The sequence below is a fragment of the Poecilia formosa genome, unplaced genomic scaffold, assembly GCF_000485575.1.
Source record: "Poecilia formosa unplaced genomic scaffold, Poecilia_formosa-5.1.2 Scaffold63, whole genome shotgun sequence".
Taxonomy (NCBI): Eukaryota; Metazoa; Chordata; class Actinopteri; order Cyprinodontiformes; family Poeciliidae; genus Poecilia; species Poecilia formosa.
Genome location: NW_006800002.1, coordinates 1,625,453 through 1,644,911, shown reverse-complemented (window position 1 = coordinate 1,644,911; position 19,459 = coordinate 1,625,453). Strand labels below are relative to the sequence as shown.

The 19,459-nt window shown below is 38.6% G+C and overlaps 1 protein-coding gene across 1 annotated transcript in view; it reads right to left on the bottom strand.

The window, feature by feature from the left end:
* The window catches only part of cadm1b (cell adhesion molecule 1b), a 282,457-nt gene that overhangs the window by 4,352 nt on the left and 258,646 nt on the right, over positions 1 to 19,459 (bottom strand). The gene's annotated exons all lie outside the window — the stretch shown is intronic.

Sequence of the window (19,459 nt, the reverse complement as noted above, 5' to 3'; positions counted from 1 at the left end):
GGCGTAACCTCGCGTAAACTTTGTATTGAGTACATTTCTTGAGTTATGAAAATCTGTCCTGTAGAAAACCAACAGAGGAGAAAACAACATAAACCCAAGACTGTGGGCGATCTAAAGAGATCGTGCAAACAAGTGGTCAAAATTTGTGAAAAGTTCTGTCTTATCAGTAAAAACTGTTTTCTCACAAAGTAACAGAAAGAAGAGTGTTAAAAATGTTTTTAATGGGACGTATTTCCTGGCTGAATACTCAGGTTTAAGGTTTGATTCAGTACGATGTTTTGCTTGATTAATTTATTCTGTATTGTTTTTTTTTTCCTCCACATTTCACAAATAAATATGAAGGGTTCTTGTTATGAGAAATCATGTGGGTTTCGGTTCATAATTGATAAAAAAAAATCATCTTTTCATCCCTCAGTTCTTAAAAAAATCTTTTATCCTTAAAGGAGAATTATATGAAAAAAAACAACATGATTTTTAATTGTACAATTATTTCTGTTGCTTAGGCAGACTGAAACGTACAAACAGAAGGAGCTGTCGTCGCGTCATACTGCCGAACTCCAGTTTTTAACTTTTTTTTTTTTATTTTTTTTTTTTACTTTTGCTTTCAGACATCCCCCCTGGGGTCTCCTCAAGCGAGCGACGCTGAAAATATTAAGACAGTCATTCCACCATGAAACGGCAGACACTGTCTGCAATTTCGGCGAGAATTCACACACTGTAAGATGCGGCGTGATTTAAGGGGCCATTTCTGGAAGTTATAGAGCTCAATCATGAGAAAGAGACACGCGTCTGGAGATAAATTGGCGGCCGGCGTCCGTCCCTCCTCTGCCCCCAAAACCGAGAAATACTCAACTGCCTCAGGTGTCAGCGAGTATCGCTGTCCGGCACTTAGCCAGATTTATCCGTGCGCCGCTCGACATACAAGGCGAAACTCCGAAGCCCTTAAATTTCCAGTCTCAGAATAGTTCAGAGGCATTTATCAATAGTCTATATCTGTGCACATTGGGTCTGATTGAGGAGTGATGGGCGAGGGGGAATGGCTGCACTGTTCTTTGTGCTGCATGAGAGAGCAGCTCAATTTTCCATCAGTCTCCCCAGTCATGCTCCAAACTTGAATGATTTTGATAAAAGACGAGCTGAGGGTGCAGAATTTCTCGACGCGACGAAAAGGCGTAATAAGTCGACTTGAAGGGTCTGAGATGTGGCAGTCACATCTCAACCTAGAGGAAAAGAAAAAAAAAAGGAAAAAAAAGTTGAGAAATAATAATAAAAAAAGAAAAGAAAGGAAAAACACCTCATTCGGTAGCTCGGCTTGTCAGAATCGATTCCTACGATGAGCGTAATTAATAGGAAAAGTTCCGTTTCAGCCGAGCGCCCCCGCTAAAATGGATTCATCTTCAACAAGGAGGGCACGGCTGTTGCGCGTCGAGGCCCGTACAAGGCGCAGTTTGTTTACTGTATCAAGGATGTCAGGATAGCACAGCTCCCCCCTCCACACACACACACACACACCCCGGAGGAGACGAAACGGCCCGTGCTCCATGCTAATGAACATGCTCCCGCTAAATGGCCTGTGCACCGTCCTGTCTCATCTTCCCTCCCTTTTTTTTTCCTCTTCTTCTTTTCCCTCCCAGCCTCCTGCCCTCACCTTGCTCACCCCCTGTCTTTTCACTTGACACATCCTGGAGGAAACACGCGGAGGTCTTGGCTGCCTCGGCGCATCGAGGGAGAGTTTGATTTAACAAGTAGGGGAGGGGAGAGAAAAAAAAATTCATCCGGAGTCAGCAGCAAGACACTATCACAAAAATGTCAGAGAATAACTTAAAATCCCCTAACGGCAGCAGTATCAACGGCTATGGTTGGCTGCGTTTCGTGTTGCCCGCATTAGGCACACTGCTGAACACTGCTGGTTTCCTGTTCATCGGTTCTGTATTTACCGCCGGGGTGAGCGGACAAAACATGACCCCAAAAACCCGACGCGGGCGCGTGCCGAAAATCTCTAATTTTTGCTCGTTTTCGCGACGTCCGACTTTGTTGTAAAGGGAATTACAGAGCATGCCAAAAGCACAGGGCTTCAGTGTGCTGCAAGATGATTTCAAATGTAAAGGTCAGCAGTGACCAGGAGTGCTGACTCAGTCTCCTGGTCACTGCGCTCCTATGTGGAAATATTCACTGTTGCATGTGGGTTTATTATGTTGCTGGTCACACAGGAAATTTGGGAGTTTAAGTTATGTCAAAGACTAAAGGTCAGGATAAACTATCATCTATAGAATTTGCAGGAAAGGTCATGAAATAGAAGTTTACAAGTGGATATTTATACGCACTTACTGTACATAATCAGAATCAGACATAAATACATCGAAATCTGCGTTTTGACTATATTTCAAAGCGCTTTAGTCGTTTTCCGGCAAAAAATAATTTTTTGCATTGCACTGATTTTAGCGGGAAGTTATCACTGTCTATGGATGATGATGTTTTACTGTTACAGCACCGTTTAAAGTAAAAATAAAACATTTCTAATCAGAAGAAATGAAAACTCTCTCTATAAAGATCAACTGATGAATTTCCCCACAGTGAGGCAGTAAAGCATATTTCTATTCTCTGCATAAAAAAAAGAAAAAAAAAGACATTTTGAGAGCCACGGTACTGTAGTGCAGCTACACCATCACAACTGATTACCTTTATGTGGAGAAAAGTGAGACCTGCATAACCAGAGCACGGCTCGCTAATACAAAATCAGCAATCTGGTCGACACAACAGTTGGGAGAAAAATGCCAACATCCGCACATAACGGAGTAACAGCAGAAAGGCGGCTGAAGCTGCAACATTTAGGTGAAGACTGTCGGTTGCATTATGTTTCAAAGTGCAATTTCTGTCCAAGCAGGTCACCTAAAACAACAGTAAATATCAGTCACATGTGTTAAGACCAGTCATGTTGTTTTATTTAACTGGTTTTCCTCTCACTGTGAGACATTGTATCCAACTAAACCTTCTGCTCTATTAGATGGAGTAACAAAAACTATTTCTATTCACTAAAGTCTAGAAAAAATAAGTGTGTAAAACAAAGCTTAGATGTTTGAGTGCTTATATATACTCAGTGGAAATGAGCCAAATATCCAGCAAACTACAGCAACTAAATTCAGGAAAAATACCCAAAATGTTCAAGTCAAAGATTAGAGTTTGAAGATAATTCTAACAAACGCTAAGGCAATGTATTTAAACTTTTGAATTTAAAAAGAGTAAAACAATTATTCTCTCTTTGGCAAACACAAATAATTTAGCCAACTACTGTTTAAGTTGGACTTATGATGATGATGTGAAAAAAAAATGGTTGTGTCTTTTCATTTATAAATCTCTGATTTCAATTGTAAACAAGCATAAACACAGCTATTGTTCACACTAAAGTTATTTGGTTCACTTTAATTAGTAGTTAGCTTGACAAAGACTGATCTGTTTGTCTAAAATGAGGCAGTCAGTTACCCACTGCTAGTAAGATACTGACTACTGATAGCAACCTGGTAGAACCCGTCTTCAGTCATTGTGAACCATGCATGAATTTTACATGGACGTGTTCCAACTAAACAGAAGGTTTTTAACTGATAACATGTAAATCAGGGATTTTATTATTATTATTATTATTATTATTATTATTGGAGGATGTCTGATAAACAAAATAATCTTCGTAAGCCTTCACGGCTGAGCAATTCCAATTTACAACTGCGACGTACCAGCTACAGCCTTAAAAGCGTTGGTTTCTGAACGCGCCGCAGCACGGCGGGCGTCTGGAAGATCGCCAAACGAGACGGCGCGCGAACGTCACCGCAACTTTTCCCAGGCTTTTATTGGGAGCAAGTGTAGGAGCGGGAAAGAAAGATAGAAGGAAAGAAAGAAGGAAAAAAACAGTCTACCATTTGTTTAACAGTGTAGCTGATGTGTTCAGATATATGTGGTATTGATTTGGACACAGAAACTTGTCGGTGAGTTTTATCTGCAGTGCTTGCTGTTTGCGCGCTGTAAACAAATCCAGAGGTGACATCGCATCACCGGAGGAAACTCTCCACTGTGATTAACACGTGAAGGCAGAAGGGGACCAGTGGGGAAACTTTCAACATTTCAACAGCTCTCTGAGGACTTAAAGTCCCATAATCACGGTTTTGTTTTTTGTCTTTTTTTGTGTTAAGAAAAGTGAATTGATTTGTTCTGTAAATTATTTTCTTGAGATTGTTTCATAAATTTGTCAAGAAAAAGTTGTAATTAATTTGTCATTATTACAATTTGTGTTGAATTTTCTCATTTATTGCATATAATATGTTTATTTTTTTTATCACATTAATATGATAGCTTTACTTGTTTTTTCATGCTTGGTCATTTCAATTCCTAAATTAACTGTGACAAACAACGTCTTAATTACCATGTGCACCTCTGTCGAATATGAATTATTCTGTAAAATAAACTCATTTTTTGAACCTTTAATCATCTGGCGCAGGTAGCTAACTTTAAAAAAACTGATCCAAAGTGTAAATTAAGCTAATTCCTTTATGTAGAAGTAATGCAATCATTATTAAATGACACATTTAAATAATTACTGATTGAAGTTAATCAAACAAGACTTTTTTTTTTTATATTACCATTGGCCAAAGTGCTTTACAAAGAATAAAAGGTGATGATGATAATTATGATATTCACACTTTAAGAAAAAACATAGATGTTAGACATTTCTGGAGCTTTATAAAACAAAGTCATGCAGCACCATCACTGCCAGTCAGCTGGTTCAAATCAAGCAACAAGAAAATATTAATAAGAAAATAACTAAAGAAGCACCTCCAGTCACTTTCAGTATGATATTGTCATTTGAAAACAGTTTCTTTCCACGTTTGCTCAGGAAGGCAGATTGCTGTCATTGATTCATTACATTTGGCCGGGAATTATTAAGACTCTATTAAAATTAGGCTCAAATTTGAATGCCAAAAAGGGTTATTAAGTTTCAAATAATCTTATTTAGATCATTTTACAGATTATTTCTTTACACGTCATGGAACCGTGAATCTGTGGCATTTTTCGTCGCGATTATCTAACGTCAAAACGTTAAAGTGTGGGGCTTTAACCTAGAGTGTTGCTTTGACTCCTTGGGTCTCCCGTGGCAACCGTTCAGGTGTGCTCCACTCAGCAACCCTCACCCTCTCAGATCCTCCAGACTAGCGGCAGCAGCAATTAGCAAACACCGCCTGAGCTCATTGTGTGAACTACAACCCTCCTGAGATCGGCTGTGAACTTCATCAATGGGCGTGGAGAAGCATTGCTATGACGACGTACCGAAAGGGTAGGAGGCTCTTAAAGAGACAGAGACCACTTTCAAGCTGTCAGGTAAGGCTCTGCGCAAAGACGGATGGATTTCTTTTAAGCTGTTTTTGATATTTATGGCATTTTCACAACAACTGAAGGTAACAGGTACTTCACTGTGGCATAAAATGAAGAATCTCATAGTAGCATATCTATACAAGTGATTCAATTTATTAAATAAGCAAACTCAAGTAAGTTGTTCCATTTTCAGCTGTGCTCTGATATTTAATAAAGAGCGTTGTTGAAAAGTTAATTTATTTAAGTAACTTGATTCACTAAGAAACATTAAAAGCCAATACTAATACTAATATTTTCACATCGTTGTAGTCTTTACATTTGCTGATTCTGATTATTTTCTGCTTCCAGCTGAGAAAAACACGACTGGAATATTACATCTGAAAAACAGAAAAAGGAAACATTTTGCATCACCAGAAGGAATATTTTAATGTACTGAATTTAGCTGAGTTTTGCTCTTTTACTTTGATCAGGGATCTTGATACTAACAACGGAGCAGTTCTTGAAAAAGCTTGTTGGAAAAACATTTTAGAATCACATTAATCTGACAAATAAATATTCGAAGTTGGCCTTTTACATATTTTCTACTGATCAACATGTTGCCTTCTACATAAATGTATACTTGGCAACACATTTCACTATGCATCGTCTATGTTTAAGCTAAAAAGAAAGGGTTTTGAGAGACACATCATTAGATATCTCGGTGTAAACATGTCTTCGCCTTTCATGTTTCAACAGTGTCGTTCCTTCATTGTCTTCTCAGGGCCAGTGTTTAAAACAGTTATTTAGCTCACAGCCAGCAGATATATTATCGCAGTCACAATCAAATCAAGCCTTAACCGAATTAGCACCCTTTGCATAGTCCTTTATTATGATTACTGTCATTTATCCTTCTTCCTATGTGGATCGGTTTGTCACTTGGCGCGCTAACAAATCCAGGATTAAGTTTCCCTGCAGCTCGCCGAACTGTTTTTGCATTTATAACAACAGAAGGTGCTCGGAGTGGGAAGAAAATCTCCAAATGAGAGACGGTATCATTATGGCAGCCTTTTGTGGCCTCGCACTTGAATCAAGTAGAATTTGATTATGTCTGTAATGTGTCTGGCTGCTGTCCACATCCCCGGTGCAGCTCTTTCTCCTTCTCGCTCTCTCTCACTCTTTTTTTTCCTCCCCTCCCGCTCTCCCTCGCTGTGCTAGCGGCTCGATCAGAGAGCGCTGACATGTCCACACCGGCGTCCTGACAGGATGCGCGCAACCGTGGGGATTTATGGGAGAATAAAGAGGATTTGCAACTGATGCCCGTGTCTGTGCGGCTGGGAGATCTGCTCCGCTCAAGTCCCACTGTCACATGCTTTACAGTCGCACCTTTTCCATCTCCGCGCCGGAATGACTAATTGCTGCTCTGGTCAGTAGCAGAGCATCCTATTAGAGGGTCTGCTGTCAGCGACGAGATCAGACCGCCGCGGCTCTCCCCAGGTTTATTACAGGGGCGTATCATTTCAGCTTTCCTCTCTTTTATCCTTTTGTTTTCAGCTAATGCTACACACCCAACCTTCTCACGGGAAAGTCGCACGTCTTCACAAAACCAGAGCGTTCACGTCCCTTGAACTTTTCCAACGCGTCCTCGCACTACAACCAACACGCGGCTTGTTTTATTCGAATTTTATGTGGCAGACCGAAACGAGCGAGCGCGTAAAATGTGGAAAGGAAGCGCTCAAGGTAAACGGAGGCGCTTGCAAACATTACTATTTCAAAACTAAACCACTGAACAAGTGACATCTTTGCTGCACAAGGACGGCTATTCAGCGAAGCCTCAAAGCAGTCTAAAAATGCTTCATTTTTTTCCCCTTTCTCCATTACACAAATAGATAATTTAAAGTTATCTAATCTCATCACACGCTTCCTTTTAGAACGTGCCTCTAATTGGCCCATTCATCCCAACCTGTATCTAAGCAAGACTTTTTCCTCTCAGGAACAACGGCCTGGTCCCCCAAAGACGCTTCCACACCACCACAGGTGAAACTCAGTGCAAAGGCTTGATCACTAAATACATTCAAGAAGTTGAACAGCCTATGAAACTATTTGATATATAAACATAATGACATTCGACGGAAGTGACGAGGCCTCTGAAAATGTGGATGTGAGCTTGAACTGCTCCATGAGATGCCAGTGTGTCTTTTGAGATTTTACAAAATAAAAAAGCAAGAACTTTTTTTTTTAACCAAGAAAATATCCAGGCAAAGAACTAGCTTATAATGATAATAATAATAATAATAATAATAATAATAATAATAATAATAATAAGAGATATAGGTTATTTTCTTGAAGATGCACAAGGTACGGGTGTTTTAAAACTATTCTGTACAAGGAAAGAAAAATGAGGTCACAGCATTAGTGTTTTGGCACATAACTTTCTATGTTCAACCTTGTGGTAAAATGTGGTATAAAAAAAGGAGATCTGGATAAGCATTTTTATCTCTGTTAAAAAAAAACACACACACACAAACACACTCACCCTGGTGGAGTAAAATGCTTGTTTTAACTTAAGGGAGATTTCACTGCGAATTGTCTGGAGACCAATTAGAATAGACCTTAAAGTATGTTGTTCCATTAAAAGCTGAATAAATAATGGGAGAAAAATTGTCTAAGAACCTAGGCATGACTGAAAAATAAACTTATCAGGAAAGGGAGAAAAAATGAGGACAATAAAACTACAATTTCTAAAACAGTGATGATGATGGTGAAAAACACATAAAAAACAACGAAACGTCAAGTTTATCTGGTACTTTTGAACACTAAATAATCTCATAACACAACTAAGCACTTGCTTGTGCAGGTAATACGCTATATTACTTAGCATGTGCCACAGTCAGCATTGAAAAAGTTATTATAGCGGTTAAACAGTCAAGCATCCAGCCAATAAACTCCAGTGGAAACCTCAGGACTGAGAAAAAAAAAGAAAGAAAAAGAGTTAACCACAGCCTTAAAACAGCCTGTGCATTCCTGAAATACCATCACAAGACGGTTTTGGTCTGAGCATAAGTACATTTTGTTGAGAGGAGTCATGAGAATGACCCTGAAATCATTTATGTTTCTCTGCACCCCTTGCAAAAGTTACGAGGATCCGCACAATTCCTCACGGCTTAGCCAAAACAGCAACGAAATTTATATAGCCGCTCACAGATTAGGTCCGCAGGGCGAGCCGAGGAGGCCCGAGTAAAATTCATGTCTACTTTGTTAGCTGGCAAAGCTCTTACAGGCAGTTAATAAAAGCAGTGGGTGATGTGTAAATTCAGACATTCGCAACGTGAAATAGTTCACTTGACACTCTTGAAGTGCAGCCTTTGGAAATTTTTTTAAGAGGAAAAAAAAGTTATTTGGTTATTTTAATGCACAATGGAAAAGAAAAAGAGCAAAGAAAAACGATCAGTCACCATAAATGCTCTTTATTTTTTAATTTTTTAAATGCTCGTTATTCATAAATACGATCATCTTTCATTGTAAAATTTTCATTCTCCTAAGTGTTGAGTGTAAAATTTGAAAAACTTTTGTGTGAAACCGTAAAAGTTGAGTTTTCAAATGACGCTTTTGCTGATTAAAGGAAAAGAGGTGACCTAAACTGATGTTCTTGTTTAGTCAAGGCGTGAATTAACTAACCTAAATTCATTTTCATCAGCCAGGCTGGATATTTGCAGAAATTGGTTAAATAGGACCTGAGAATATGAAGCAACGCATCCAGCCCGGATATTAAAAAACAAAAAAAAAAACAGATGGAAAAACAAACTCTTCACATCTATTGGTCTACAAAGGGTCACAAAACCATTTGTAACGCTGTGGGACTCAAACGCACCACAGAGAGAGTCATTATCCTTAAATGCCCAAAACATTTAACAAAGGAAAACTGTCCCAGAAGTGGCCAGTCTACCAAAATTACCCCAAAGTGCATTGACGAGTCAGTCAAAAGAGTCCAAAACAGACACAAGCAACATCGAAAGCCCAGGATGTTAACCTGCCTCTGTTCAGGTTAATAGTCAAGATCCAACAACAGAAGAGAGAAACTGGGCAGAAAAAATGGGATGGAGGAAACCACTGCCAAAGGAAATATCACAGCAATCCACAATCATTTTGGAAAACTATCCTGCATTCTACAATGGAGCTTTTAGTAAAAGGTGAATGTTCTTCTACATCCTTCATGATCCAAACAGCCTCTCAGAAAATAAACCTACCCACAGTCAAGCATGTTGGTGGTAGCGTAGTAGCCTGGAGTTGCTTTGGTGCTGTCGGACCTGGAAAACATCCCCTCACTAACAGAACCATGAACTGGTTCTGGGAATTTAAAATCAATTAAAAATGCTCAAAAATTATTTTTAGTCTACTTTTTCTTTCGTTTTTTTTTTTTTGTAAAATTATGTTTTTGGTACTTTTTAAAATTTAAGAACAAGCCAGGCAGCTAAGCTAACCTAACGATGCTTTCACACCAAACGCATCAGACTCGCTCTACGGTTGTTTTCGGTTGCCGGCCTGTTCGTCGGATGTGTTGACGCATCAAACGCTCCAAAGGCTTCAAACTGTGCTGCTCTAGTTGCTCGAAACACGCCTTAATATAGACTTTGAACGTAAAGCAGCCGCATGAAACGAGTTTGGTGCGAATGCACGGTAACCCTGGTGGTTTAAGTTACAGAATTTTATGCACAAACTTATTTTTGTTTAAAGATAAACTTGATACAGAATGGAACTTTCACTGAATTTTTATTTTTTTTCTTATTGGCTCTAGTGGGCCTTTATTTGATAGTTAACTGACAGGAAAGTGGGTAATGAGAGAAGGGGGAAGACATGCATCAAAGGTTGCCAAGGCTGGGAATTGAACCTGCGACAGCTGCGTCGAGGACTAAGGCCTCCATATGAGGGTTGTGCTGAACCCCTGTGCCACCACAGCACAACCCTACTGAATTGTTTTTAATAAATGGCCTATTTGTTTGCACTGTCCTTTCCTCTTGTCAGTCATATTTTAAACTAAATCTCTTGGCCATTTGAATAATAAAAACTGCGTTTCTAAATCAAATCATGATCCTAAAAATCTGAATCAAACTGAATCACTAGGTGCTGACAGATTTGCATCCCTGCCGTAAGTTCAGTTCTCTAAGATAATGCTTGGAAAGAGAAAGTCCAGCCATCAGATTTGAAATACTCCACTGTGAACATCTTAAAAACATACAAAAGTAACAATACAGGAAAAAAATATTGGTTATAAAGTGTCTATCTCGAGGTCTGGACTTCAATCGCACTGAGATGTTAGCAATTGGTGGCACTACTTGTTATTTGGATTAAGCAACAATTGATTTGATTTCCAGAGAGGGCCAGGTTTGTTTGGAGAGGTTTTTTTTTTCCTCCCTTAATAAATGAAATCTTCTCTTGAAAGCTACATTTTTACTTTCACTCAGGCTGATTTTAAAAAGGGTTTGTTTAGCTGAAACAATAAAGTGCATCCAAGAAGCACCAAACAAAACAAAGTCTATCAGGGGGGAAATGCGTCTTACAAGCCCACTTTGGTTTTTACTTAGCCATTTTAAGCAAGTCAAATATTAGAAATAAAAATAAACCAGTAGGAGAATAAGAAATAAAAGGAAATTTATCTATAGGGGCGACAGACACTTTCTGTCAGTCGGATTAATCCGGCGGGGTCCAACAGCAGCACGATCTGCAGAAACGGGTGTTCTCAATCAAGTCAACAACACAAGTCTTTGTTTCGTGTCTTCCCTCTTTCATGCCTACCCTCCTCTGGCTCTCCTCAACGCCTCGGGTTTACTGGAGGCTTACCTAGGATATGATGTCCCTGCTTTGGATCGTCTGTGAGCATCTGAGGAGCTCAAGCATTATCACGACAGACTCTCTGCTCTCCTTCAGAGCTAGAGATCCGCGGTTATATCCCCCTCTCCCCGGACGGAACGCAACCGCAAGAAAAGAAAATCGGGGCCTGCTAATGCTCGTTTCGATGTCGGCCTCCATCTTGGATCTGATGCTAAAAATCATTTAAGCTGCTCGGATTGGCAGCTACACCTTAAACACACCCGCGTCGTCTCTGACTTGAGACAAAGTCGGAAGCGAGAAGCTTTTCAGACTTCTTTAAATATTCAACGGCGACACATGTCGAGACACGAGGCCTGAAAACTTTCAAACACATGAAAGAAATGTTCTTTTTAAAACAGTGACTTATCTCTCCCCAGTGGTCTACCCGCCCACACACACTCTCTGCATCTAGGAAGACTCCGAGCGACCTGATGATATAATTTCCAGCAAAACTTTCTGAACATGAAACAACAAACGCAGAAGACAAACCGCTGTGAGTTTCTGTGCTTTGTTATGACATTTGCTCTTTCATTGCACAAGACAATATTAGGATTTGGCACTGACACTTCTGAAGTCACAACTAAAGGAGAAAATTGCAAGCAAGATATAAATATAGCGACTTGAATCGTATTTCAGAAAAACAAACAGATTTCCATATAAGAACTATGACGAAAAAGAAACTAACTCTAAAAAGCCAGTTATATGTTTTTTTTTTTACTCTATAGTGGGAAAGTGGTGTCCTTTTTTTATTTCTTCATGGGAGGAGATGAGGTTGTGTTTGTTCAACCAAAGCTAAAAAAAACAACCCAATAACAAATAAACAAGATAAAAACAATAGAGAAAAAAATGTGAATTAAATATTTGGAAAACACATATCAAATCTCATGCATGCAATTAAAAATCAGGTTTATTTATATTGTTTACTTATGCTATCATGTAACAGTTGTCTTTTTAAAATCCTTATCATTTTGAGATGACATTTCAAAGCTCAAAAAAGGTCATGATTTCCCCCAATTGGCCAAACGATTATCTGAATTACTCAGCAGGTCAATCAGGCATTCAGCATCCTGAGGTGAGCAAATCTTCATTAGTGGAGACAGAGCATCTGCATGGTGTCACGTTCGATTTAAGTAACGTTGCTATTGAGTTACTGCTACGTCAACCGTGTAGCAGTTGCGCTTGTGTGCGGTTTGTAAGCTGGTCATCATGACTCAGCACAAAAATACATTCAAGAAGACCTGGTTTGTAACCAGGTCTTCTTGTTCATGTCTACTTTGCATTTGTAAAATCAGAGCCAAGCATGGAGGAGCAGCATTCAGTTTCTATGCTCGTCTAATCCGAAACAAACTTCCAGAAAACTGCAAAACGGCTGAAACCCTGAGTTCCTTTCAATCAAGGCTGAAAGCCCATCTATACAACTGTTATATTGTTATACAAACAAACCTGACATGAATGTTGTCTTTGCCTGGTTCTGTAGCTTAAGGTAGTTTGTAGCATGTTGCTAACCCACCCCACCCACTGTAACTACACTATTACTATTATTTATACAACTTTTTGCTGTTGCTATATTTGATATTCCATTGATACATGTTTTACTGATTTGCGGTTTACGTGCTTTACCTTACTGACATGTTTTTAGCTCATGCTTATTTTTCTTTTTTGATTGGTTGCCAAATTTATCACTCTGCCGAGTTGCTCCTCAGACCGGCGTAGCAAGCAAGAGACGGAAACGTTTCTGACATGGAAAAGACTTAAGGAAGTATCCAGTAGCCCACCTGTGGAGGATTCTGCTGCTGCTGCTGCAAAAAAAAAAAAAAAAAAAAAAAAAAAATCATTTGGTGCCTTGCCACTGTCTTTGTCCCTGAATCTGACCAAACTTTAGGGAAGCAGTAGATTAGTGTCCCAATTTCACTTCAGTCAAAATAAAAAAAAAAAAAAAAAAACCTGCTAAAATGGAAACTAAAATCGGAAAAGTTTGGGAACCCCTATCAAACCACCACAGCTTTAGGTACTAAAAATCTATCCGCTGTGTCTTTGGCATAGATTTGGTCAACTTGCTGTTACTTTTCTTGCTCTGTTTTATTTTCTTCCTCATGTCGTGTCCTCATGTTAGGGGTTGCCATGGAGATGTGGCACAAGCGCTCACATTAGTGGTTCGTGACCAAGATAAAGAATTTACCCAATGGACTCTGTGAGTACAGATATCCAAATACTCACTACATGTAGCTCAAAGTTTTTATCAAGTCCTCTGAAACAGAGACACAGCATCAAAGATGAAAACTGGCAACTTTTTCTTGAAAACATAACATTGCCTTAAATATTTCTAAGGCAACACTAAATTTGGACCAGAGGACGTACAGACACTGGCTTTAAAATCAGGATCTCCGAGTAGCTGTGGATGTGTCTCTCTAAGAAGAACAATTCCTCAGTGGTGGCATGTTTATTCCAACAAAGCTATATTTACTCATTGGCAGGACAGAAATGCTACACTGTGGCGTTATGCTAATTAAGGTAGAGCAGAGCAATCTACCACAAGCTAGCTCAGAACTGCCCTGTGACACGGGAGTATTTAGGAGAGCAGCGAACTGCAAGGAAGCTCAATTACAGCCTCCCAGCATGTTTCACATAAATCACGCCAAATCCGCTTTGGGGCCCGTCTCCTCGGAATGTTTTAGCACAAAACAGAGACGGCAGCATCACGGTGACTCAAAAGGAGAGAGGCTTATGGAAAACTGCAACATAATGTAACAGATGTGCAAAGCAGCGTCCCGTTTGACTCCGCCACTCCCAGAGAGAGTCGGTAAGCTGACTGAGGTTTTAACCGTTAGAGGACGATCGCTGATCTGCAGCGCTTCGGATTTGCCGTTTGTCACAGAGGAGAGGCAGGTCTGAAGGAGAAACCAGAGGGAAAAAAGTTGCTTCATTTTCAAGAGAGATTTACCTGCCGCTATTTTTATCCGACGCACAAAAATAGAGCTAAAATGTCAGCTTTTTTTTCTTTGATCAAATGAAAGCGTAAATGAATGTTATCTAGAGTCGCCTCATTAGAATACGTTTGCTTTTGATCTAGTCTCACTCCTGAGTTTTTTTTTTTCTTTTAACGTATTATTGGTCGCCTTGGATTCTTCTTATTTTTTATTTTTTTAAACTAAATGAATTCCAGAGTGCCCACGACAAAAGAAAAATTGCCATATCTATAAAGCGGCTATTGATAAACCGATCTATTCTTTAAAGAGGATTTTTTTTGTGTATTAAAATGTCACATTCTGGCATATCCAAATGTCAACTCCCAAGGTTGCCTCACCATCTGTCTAGCCTTAACACTGCTTTTGAAATAATAGCCTTAAAAAAAAAAGAAAATAATGGTTTGTGCTGAAACACTTTTTTGCAGCAGCAGCAGCAGAGGTAAACCTAAGCGTAAAATAATGACGCAAGAGGTTGCTACGCCGTTAGCGCAGCAAAACAAGCTACTTTCTGTCAGTCCGCGGGAAAACGGTTATTGATGCTCGCCGAGACAAAATGTGACTGGCATTTGTAGAGGGGATGTAACGGGCATTACAACGTGACGGACGGGTCCAGTTGAGATAAATAGCTGCAGATGCCGATAAGATAACACAGCGGCGAAGCAGCGTCGCAAATTTTCCCTCTGATCAAATGCACGAGCGGGGAGACGGCCGTGACGGGTGTCTCCGACTGTCCCGCACTGCGCGTCCTCACTGTCACCTATCAACAGCGCTATCTAATTTAAACTGGCTAGCCACTGTCTCCCTTCCACTGTAGGTACGAGCCCTTGTTCTCTTTCTTCCCATCACACATGCATGCAAGCTTTCTCTGTCACACACACACACATTTGTTTTGCTGAGAGGGACAGTAGTGGGGAAATACAGTACCTTGCGTGTTGACTGGGTTGGTGGTGGGTGTGGGGATAGTGGTGGGAGCATCTAGATGAAAAGAGTGGAAAAAAAAATAAAGAACATGTATAAGAAATAAAGACAAGAGCAAAGAAAGAGACAAAGTCACTGAAGATGAGAAGCTGCACTATTTATAAAAAAAAACAAACAAACCAAAGAAATCCTAACATGCACATGTTGAAGCTACTGTGTGAGCTAAAAGTACATGTTAGTAGGTGAGAGGCTGCATTTACAAATGATAGGTTCAGGGTTTGTTTTTGTTTTTTTCCACCCCCCAAGTTTTTAAACAATAAAAGTGTCAGATGTCAGCAGAGACGACAAACTCCAAATACTATCAACTACTACCAAACATCTTTTTTGTTTGGTTTTCGTATTCGTTCGTGGAGAGCTTGACATACAATGTCCATGGAAACTGTTTTTAAACCTCAAAAAATACATTTGCAAATGACATATGTCCTTGAATAAATAAAATAAATAAACATTGAAAAAAGTCTATCAATAGCTGTGTTTTTAGAAAACATTCTTGAAACTATTGAATCATCCCTGGTCTATATCTATGGCAACTGTGTTGCATTTTTTCTTTTTACATTGCTCTAATGAATTGTTTACAGTTACTAACCTCACCTGTATTTGCTTTAAATACATTTCTCAACATGTTTGTGAGGAACTGAATAAAAAAATGCAGGTGGAAATGATTTCCCCCCCCCCGTCTTTTTCTCATAAAAAACATGTAAATAAATAAATAACCCAATAACCGTGAATAAAATAAACCTACCCTTTCAGAAAGAATCCTTCAAGAACTTTAAACTTTTTCCATAGACAACCATTTTGTTTTCTTTAGAAGAACTCGATTTTATTAACAAGTTTTTTGCTTAATAAATAAATCCCTGATGCTTTTAATAGCCTAGCTTAATAAAAACGTTATGAACACTTAAATTTCCAAACTTGTTGGTGCTTTTATGAACACCTTGGCATCTGACATTTGTTTTCAAACAGACTTGGGGTTAAAAAAAATACTTATAAACCCATTTTTGAAGCAGTAGTGTCTCGTGCCAAAAGCTAACATCAGCAAGGAACTGATGTTAGCATGAAGCTAAAGTGGCTAACGCTACATCCTGTTAGCCATCTGTTCATTTTTTCATGCCAACTAGGGTTGCCACCTTTCAGAAATAAAAATAAGAGACGCTCCCCACGGCGCGTCGTCCATGCACGGGGGACGTCCGCTGCAGTGATAGACATTATTTTATGGCGGTGTTTTTTGTTTTTAAAAGGTGATCCATAAAGCATAGAGGTCGGTTAGAGTACCCCAAAATTGTACTCCAAACAGAGTAGCAGACCTTAAACACGTTCAATTAAGCAAGTGTAAAAAGTATTTGGTAAATTATTCAAGTACTGAGGAACTGATCATAACACCTGATTTAATATTCAAAATGTGTTGTCAGACAGCCAAAAGTATAAAAGTTATGTGAACATTCTGGTATTTTAGTCAAAATATATCAGCATTTCAAAATAAAGCATACAGAAAGCATTAACAAACCTTTTAAAGTAGGAAATATTGATGTCTATTTGTATGATTTGTTCTTTAAATGACCATTAGTATTATAGTATTATTTTTGGCTGATATTATTAATAAGCAAATAAGCAAACCTTTTTTTTTTTGGTTGGTTTGATTTTCCTTCTTCGAGCAAAACTTATTATGTCATGGTAATAATAGTTTGTATTTGTATCAAAGTGTTCTGAGTTTGCATAGTGTCATGATCACTGATATTATTATGAGGTTTTTATAGTGTTTAATGCTTTAATGCTTGTTGTAAATGACCGCTGATGATCATTGCTTATTAGGTTGTTTTATTGTTTTATCAGAATAAATGTTAACAATAAATGTACAGCAAATGTTAGTTTTTTTTTTCATTAAAGTATCAAACATCACAAAATATTTTACACTGAAAGAAATAAATGTAAAATTTTAGAAATTCTGTACGTCACTGATTTAGAGAACTGATTTATCAGCTTTGAGTGCTTTTTTAAATGGTAATTTTATATGGAGATATGCCCTGTTTGGTGATTAAATAAAACATAAAAGCTATCTACTCATTAATGTTAATTAAAGACACCTTTTTGGATCTTTATATATTTTCTAATTGCTCCTAGCATCAATTGCTGCACATTTTCTTTATCATGGTTATGAATGTTATGTTTTTTTCAAGCTGATAATCAGATGTCAGTTTTTGGATTAATGGGTGGAAATAATAAAAAGTTTGATTTTTTTCTATTTTGAGGTGAGACGTTTTTCATGTTTGTTTTTTGTTCGCCTCTTTATTTCCTAATCAAAAATCCAAAAATATTTAACATAATTTCAGCTTGAACTCAGATTTCCACAACAGATTTGCTGAACCTTCTGACGGATAGCTAGCTAGCTGCGTTCACTCGGCTGCATGCTGGCATCTACTGTGAACTCTGGTGTTTGTGTTTTGTGTTGCTCTACACCACCGTTGCAGCGGCAGGTTGGCTTCCTCTATAACGCATCAACTGTGTGGTTTTCACCTCTGCGGGGTCCGCATGGGCCCCGAGGCGACATCAATTGTATTGCTTCAGTCTCGCACACGCAAGGGTTAAAATCCTCCTACACTGAGCTCATGTTGGTGTTTTGAAGCAATAGCCTTGAATTTCCTGAGGAAATAACTGATGCTTGACTTTTTTGTCCTAAAACTAAACTTTGTCCTTGTTTACAAACTGGGATAAACAGTGAATTAAGTTTGTTTCTTTGAGTTTGGACTCTTTGAAATAGATAAAATCAGTTAAATAAATGATTACTGAGCTCTAACCACATGTGGACCTGCACAAGCCCTGTCCTACTTGCCGACCTCAGAAAGGGAAAACAAGAAGATGTGGTAACAACCGCAGCAGCACAGGAGTAATAACATCAGTCCAGCTAAAGACACGACCAACACCAGCATTAGGATGGTTTTGTCCTCATGACTGATAATCCACACTAATGCATTCATGAATGGTTGACATGTTCTCATGTAAAAATACATTTGGTTATAACAGCCTGTCGTTACACAGAATCATTACACTCAGCATTTCATAAAAACATTGTTTATGTTCCTACGTTTCGTTTATGTTCCTGAAAATATATTTTCTCAAACTCATCCAGTCTTAGTTGTTCTGTTCAGCCATTTTCAAAGCACAGATACGACAGTCATACTCAATAATTAAAAATGTCTTCATGAGTTTTGTGATTTTGAAAATAATAACCTTTAAGTAGTTGTTTGGCATACTTTTCTGTTTTTTAAAAGTAAAATTTTTCATTGGTCTGGGGTTATAATCTAATTTTAAATGTCGTGTTTTCATGAACTGTTAGAGGAAAATCATCACACTTAACAGAAATAAAGGAAATCAAATATCCATGAGTGTAATTAATCTACATAATGTGTTCAATTAGTGATAAAGTTCCTGAAATAAATGAACTTTTCAATAATATACAAATGTATTGAATATTATCCGTATAGCCTAAAATATTTAACAAGAATTTAACATGTCACTAATTTTCAAAGTAAATATCGTTTGAAGATGGAATTTACATGACATTCTTTCACTGAGTCCAGGTGTGAAAGGAAATCAAACCCTAGTTTTATGGTAAGAGAGTAAAAACATTTTTCTGTTCAACAGACCAAAAACTGATCTGGTCTTAATTGAAATCTGACCTAAACTCAAGTGCCACAAAGGACTGAACACTTGCTGCTATGCTGCTATTTTTATTATGTTTTTTTTTTTTTTATCACAACATGCTTAATAACACGGCTGCACAGTGGTGCAGTTGGTAGAGCTGTTGCCTTGCAGCAAGAAGGTTCTGGGTTCGATTCCCGGCCTGGGGCCTTTCTGCATGGAGTCTGCATGTTCTCCCTGTGCATGGTTGGTTCTCCCTGGGTACTCTGGCTTCCTACCACAGTCTGACTGACTGTCAGACTAATTGGTGTCTCTAAATTGTCCCCAGGTGTCTCTGTGTGGCCCTGTGACAGGCTGGTGACCTGTCCAGGGTGAACCCTGCCTCTTGCCCGGAACATTAGCTGGAGATGAATCAAAGAAACAAACTAAGAACAAAACCTCCATTGCAAATGTTTTGGATTTGAGTGTCACTTTATGCTGCAGTGGTAAAGAGTAAACAGAAGATTTCACAAAGGGCCAATTCATAAACACACAGTAAAGAGGCTGAGATGGGGGGGGTGTTAGAGAATGAGAAAAGGTAAAAAATAAATAAATAAGGTGAGATTAAACATAAAATTCTTTGGCTGATTATCTGCTTAGTAAATCATCTTTGTCACTTTGTTCAAATGTAAAATAAT